This window comes from Rhinoderma darwinii (assembly GCF_050947455.1).
Source record: "Rhinoderma darwinii isolate aRhiDar2 chromosome 5 unlocalized genomic scaffold, aRhiDar2.hap1 SUPER_5_unloc_28, whole genome shotgun sequence".
Lineage (NCBI taxonomy): Eukaryota > Metazoa > Chordata > Amphibia > Anura > Rhinodermatidae > Rhinoderma > Rhinoderma darwinii.
In genome coordinates, this window is record NW_027461785.1 from 325,274 (window position 1) to 331,273 (window position 6,000).

A 6,000-nucleotide genomic window follows, 5' to 3' on the forward strand; every position below is an offset into this window, starting at 1 on the left:
ATCGTCACTGGTTTATCGCCTTGACTTCACCCCCCTGCAGCTATTGGGTAGTCGGACTAGTCCTCAGGCAACGGGAAGGGATCGCTAGGCGGACAGCTTGCGCTGGACGGCCTAGAAGGGCGGAAAAACTTGTTGGGACAAGCAGGAATGCCGTTCACCTATGGGTTTGTAACTGGGGAGACCCAGTTACGCCAAACCATCCGGATCGAGGTCGGAGAGGAACATCGCCAGCGGAAGAACCTGAAATTCATAGTAGGGGAAATCCTGCTTGGCTCCTTCGGCCTCAGACGGGAAAATATCCTGTGTCTGAATGACCAGGAAGGCCGCGGTCGGTATACCATCTCCTTCTGCACCGCGGCCTGCTGCGATACGATCTGTGCAGCCCTGTCTGGTTCCGACCAGACAGATGAGCGCCTAGATGGGCTTCATTTTTCTCTCCTCTACGGAGAAGAGTCTATTCCACTGGTCGTGGTAATGCATAGCCCCTTTGTCCCCGCCAAGGACATTGACACATTCCTAGGGCGCTATTGCAAGGAAATTCACTTCTCGCATGAAGTAAAAAATGCTGAGGGATTTTGGAACGGAAAGAGAAAGTACTTTGTCAAGTTCTTTCAAGACCCCAATGGCATACGTGGCTTTGTGCACCCTCCAGCGAATTTTGCCATTGGGAAGAACCGGGGATACCTGTTTTACCCCCAGATGCCCCGGTTTTGCTGGAACTGCCAAAAATATGGGCACACAAAAGAGTCATGCAGTGAAAACCGTGTTGTTCGCTGTAACAAATGTGGAGGCCTGGGGCACGTGGCCGCCAAGTGCAGTTCCAGAGCAACATGTAACCTGTGCGGGGAGGCAGGTCACATGTATAAAGACTGTCCTAAAAGAACGCAGTCATTGAGGGGTGGGCCTAGGCCTGGTCCATCCCGTCCAGGGCCAGGGCAGCAGTCCACAACAGGTGCGGACTCTGCTGGTAATGCCCCGGAAACGGCACCCGCCGAAGGGCCAGGACCAAGACCCTCCAAGTCACGAGTGGAGGGTGGTCCTGGGGATTCCAAAGGGCCGGAGCAGGGCTGTTCTGGTTCTGCGATGAAGGCCCCGAGCTCCATACCTGAGTCGGTTGGTAGGAAATCTCGCCGGTCCTCGGTGCCGTCAAAGGAGGACTGGGCAGAGGTGGTGGCTGGTGATGATCCAATTAAGGGATCTAGAAGGAGGGGCTCCACGCTGGACCTCCCTGCCACCAGCTGCCTCCGACCGACTGAGAAGCCCGAGTCTGACCCTCTTATTACGCCAACAGGGGGTCGGGCATTGACGGCTTCAGGTGCAGTAGGCAAGATGACGAGAGAGAAGGAGGGGACCTCACAGGCTCCTGAGCGCCCTGAGCAGATGAGTGACCCGGAGATACCTGCAGCCGTACCGGAGGTAGCAGCGGCCGGAGTTCGCGATGGTGATGACAACAGCCAGGAGTCGGAGGTGACATCCAGTGACGGGGAGGAGGAATCAAGGATGGACCTGACGAGTACGGGGAAAAGGCTAAGAGAAGAAGATGTGCCCACCATAAAGAGGAAGACAATATGCCGCAGCTCGGATGAGAGTGAGTTCAGGGGAAGAGTCGGGTCGATTCATATATCTGGCTCTGACCCTGGGAAAATCCTGGAGTTTGCATCCCCTGATACAGGGGAGTCTGGCTCCCAATTTATATCGGAGTCGGATTCCTCGGAGGTGGACACTGACGCCTAACAATAACTATGCCTTGTATTCCTCTGAAAGTTGCCTCGCTAAATGTGAGGTCCCTAAAGAGCCCTGTTCGCAGGGCTGCTTTATTCTCTTTTCTACAGACTATGGACTTTGATTTTTGCCTACTGCAGGAGTGTGGAATCCCTAACAGCATGGACTATATGGACTTGAAAAAAGACTGGAAGCTGGGCCCTTCGGTGTGGTCGGGTGCTAATGACTGTCGTTCTTCAGGTGTGGGATTGCTCTGCCGTGGCCATTCTATTTCGATACAAACCGTCACTGAGGTTATGCCTGGCAGAGCTATTTTAACCCACCTGCACATTAATGGACTTTTAATACGTATTTTAAATGTCTATGCCCCTCCTGATAAACAGGAGCGGGCAGAGCTTTTTAATATTTTACCACTGTTTTGTGTTGGGTCTACCCCCCTGCTGGTAGGAGGTGATTTTAACTGCACAAGAGAAGGAGAAGGCCGGCAGGGTGGGGATGCAAATAGAAAAGACCGCACTACCTACCTGCTCAAAAATTTTATTGAAGATTTTAAATTGCGCGATTGCTGGAGGGAACTCTTGCCAGGAGACGCAGGTGCCACATGGTCTAATGGAAGAGTGAGCTCCAGAATCGATTTTATTTTTGCTTCCCATGATTTTATCTCTCAAAAATGTATGATTTTAATAAATATATTTTCAGACCATAAGCTCCTTAGTGTGTCCCTGGAGCTGGAGGGAGAGCAAAAAGTGAGTAAGGGCCTCTGGAGGTTAAACACCACGCTCCTAGAGGACCCTGAAAACAAAAGTGAGTTTGTGCGGACCTACCAGTGCTGGCAATCACAGAAAAAGCCCCACGAGACCATGCTGCACTGGTGGGAGGGCATTAAACCCAGAATTAAATTATTTTTTATCCGAGCAGGTAGGAAGAAAGCTAGAGAAAAGAAACAGTGGTTTTATGTTCTTAATAAGCGTTTGCATGTGCTTTTTAAACTAAAGGATGTTGGGTTTGAGGTGGATTCGGATATTTTAAATTTAAAAGCTGAAATAAAAAAATGTTTAGATGATAAAGGCAAACAAATCATTTTTAACTCCCATGTAAAACACCTTGAAGAAGATGAGAAGTGCTCCCGATTCTTTTTTAAAAAGGTAAATGGTAGGCGAGATGCTATTTTGAACCTAGAAGGGGAGACTTCTATGGGAGGAATGTTGAATGCAGCTTTTAACTTTTACCAACTCCTTTTTAGTAAAAAAGCTATTGATAAATCCTTTTTAAATCATGCTCTTAACTCCCTTGATTTTAAGTTAGATATTTTAGACCAGGAGGTTTTATCCCGAGATCTTAATTTAGAGGAACTTTTATCTGTTTTTAAAAGTTTTTCAGCGGGAAAGGCCCCTGGGGAGGATGGGTTGCCTATTGAATTTTATCTAACTTTTTGGGATGTTTTAAAAGAGGATATGATTTTACTGTACAAAGAGGTTTTTATCACTGAAGAGCTGCCCCCTTCCTGGAGAAGGGGGATCGTGTCTTTAATTTTTAAAAAAGGTGAAAAGGACCAACTGAAAAATTGGCGTCCCATTACACTTTTAAATGTAGACTACAAGATTTTAGCCAAATTGATAGCGGTCCGTTTTAAACCTTTTATCAGTAAGCTAATCCACCCAAACCAGGTCTGTGGGGTACCTGGTAGATCTATCACTGAGTCCCTTAATATTTTAAGAGATGTTATTTGGTATTTTAAAGATCGAGGCCAAAATCTTGCTATTTTATCACTAGACTTTGAAAAGGCCTTTGATAGAGTGTCCCATGAGTTCCTTTTTATGGTTCTTCAAAAGATGGCGGTGCCTGATTTTATGATAAGTCGTGTTATGCTTTTATATCGGTCCTGTTTTAGTGAAATTTCTGTAAATGGATTTTTAACTAAAGGTGTTCCTCTTTTATCTGGAGTCAAGCAAGGGTGCCCATTGTCTCCCCTACTATTTATATGCGCAATGGAGCCCCTGTTAGCTATGCTCAGAAGTGACAAAGTAGTCAGAGGCGCCCCGATACCTGGTGGGAGGGGTAACCAAATAAAGGTATTGGGCTACATGGATGACGTAACAATTTTATGCCCTGATTCAACATCCATGAGGAGGGCGCTGAGGAACACCACCTTTTTCTGCGAGGCTTCTGGTTTTAAACTAAACATTGATAAATGTGATTGTTTTAATATAGGAGGCTGGGATTCCTCCCTGACCCCAGGAGTCAGAATGCAGAAGGACCAGATTAAAATTTTAGGCATTGTTTTTAATCAGGCGAACAATGGGACCTCTAACTGGGACTCAGTGATAGCAAAAATAGAGAAGAAGGTTTTAATGTGGAATCTTAGGAGCCTCACGATGGAGGGGAAAATTTTAATTATAAAAATGGTTTTAATCCCAATAATGCTTTATGTTGCCATGGTTTTCCCTCCGTCCATTTTATATATTAAAAAGCTAACACGCATTTGTTTTATGTTTCTGTGGGGCTCCAAGATGGAAAAATTAAAACGTGATTTTATGTATAAATGTAAGGACAATGGCGGGAGAGATGTTCCTAACCTTTTTACATTTTTTTATATCAAATATTTCTGCTTCTGTTTTAAAATGTTTAAATCCGATGGCATTTTTAGCTGCTTTTTAAAATATGCAGCGGGCATGGTTTTTAAGCGTTGGTCTCGTATCTCCCTAAATTCTCCTGTGCTTCTGTGTCCCCCAAAACACTATGTGGTGCTGGAGAAGACTGTCAGGCTCCTGAGCCTCCATGAGTTGGAGCCTGATATATTGGGGGACCAGAGGAAGGTGTCAGTGGCGTGTAGACACAGAGAAGAAATGGTGGCAGTTTCCAATCTCTCACAGGCAAGGTCCAAGCAAGTGTGGCGGAATGTCTTTGGGAAATACCTTGCAAATGTGCATAAGGACCTTGCCTGGGCGATCGTGCACCAGTGCCTCCCTACACGTGAGTTCCAACACAGGCGAGGACTGGTGGCGAGAGCCAAGTGCCCGAGAGATATGTGCAGAAATGATGAGACGGTAATGCACTTATTCTGGAACTGCCACTATGCACAGGAGATTTGGAGGAAGGCTGGCCTTTTATTAAAATGGATTTGCGGTCTTAACGATTTTAAATACGAGTACGTTTTTTATGGCCTTTTTACCTGCCCATCATTCAGACAGCAGATGATCTGCTGGATGATTATTAATTGTTTTAAAAATGCCATCTGGAAGGTTAGGAACATTCTTCTTTTTAAACGTGATTTTATTGATATTAAAGATTGTGTTAAAATCGCGTTGAGTGAATTATACGTATATTATCTAAGAGACAAAAAACATCTCGGAGCAAAAGAGGCGGCATCCATGTGGTGTCTGTCTCTATGGAACACAATTATTATGTAAATTATCCATGTATTTATAATTGTGATTTTATTGCTTGTTTTATGATGTTTTATCCTGCCATTGTCATACTTTTAAAGAAACCTTCTTCTCGTTGAAAATATATTGCCTTTATCGTTTTAATGAAATGTATTAAAAATAAACATTTTTAGTACCGAATTTTATGCTATAAAAAGGTTTTTTAATGAAATGTATTAAAAACGTTTTATTACTAATCTTATTGGACAATTGAATGTATAAACAAATTTATTATTACGGAATTTTATTTAACAGCATTTTATTACTGAATTTTATTTTGTAAAAATTGCATTCTATGTATGTGAATATTTGTCAATAAAATTTTGTTGAAACCTTATCTGTTCTTATCAGTTTAATATCTGATACGTCCCCTATCTGGGGACCATATATTAAATGGATTTTTAGAACAGGGAGATGGAAATAGAGCTTGCTCTGTCCACTCCACGCATTGACCTGGTATTGCAGTATTTCCAGGACCGGTGCACCCTTTCCTTATGTGTTGACTAAAAGCAGATTCCAAAAGTGTTTTTTCTCTTTGCCATTGTTTCTGTCTTTCTGAAGGGATCTCCCCTTTTAATCCCATTATTTCAACACCTGTTGGACAATGCATTTGTACAGTCATGTGTGATAATGAGCTCATTTATTAACTGCAATTAATTAATGAATAGATTGCCACCTCTTGTTTTGTGTCGTCTGTGTTTCTGTGTTTCCGGCATTTCACATTGGAACAGCTCATTCACCTTCCTTGTCTTCTCTCCGCCCTCCCTTTTAGGTAAGTTAAAGAGCTGCACCTGAGCCAGCCACTGATTGATGCAGCACCACAGTCAAATAGTGGAGTGGAGTGGAGTAGGGG

At 44.0% G+C, this 6,000-nt stretch overlaps 1 non-coding gene across 1 annotated transcript; it reads left to right on the forward strand.

Annotated features, from left to right (window-relative positions):
- The first annotated feature begins 5,452 nt into the window (after positions 1 to 5,452).
- Positions 5,453 to 5,637, forward strand: LOC142689107 (U2 spliceosomal RNA). The gene has a single exon (XR_012858115.1). It is a non-coding gene; the product is annotated as a U2 spliceosomal RNA (small nuclear RNA).
- The last annotated feature ends 363 nt before the right edge of the window (positions 5,638 to 6,000 follow it).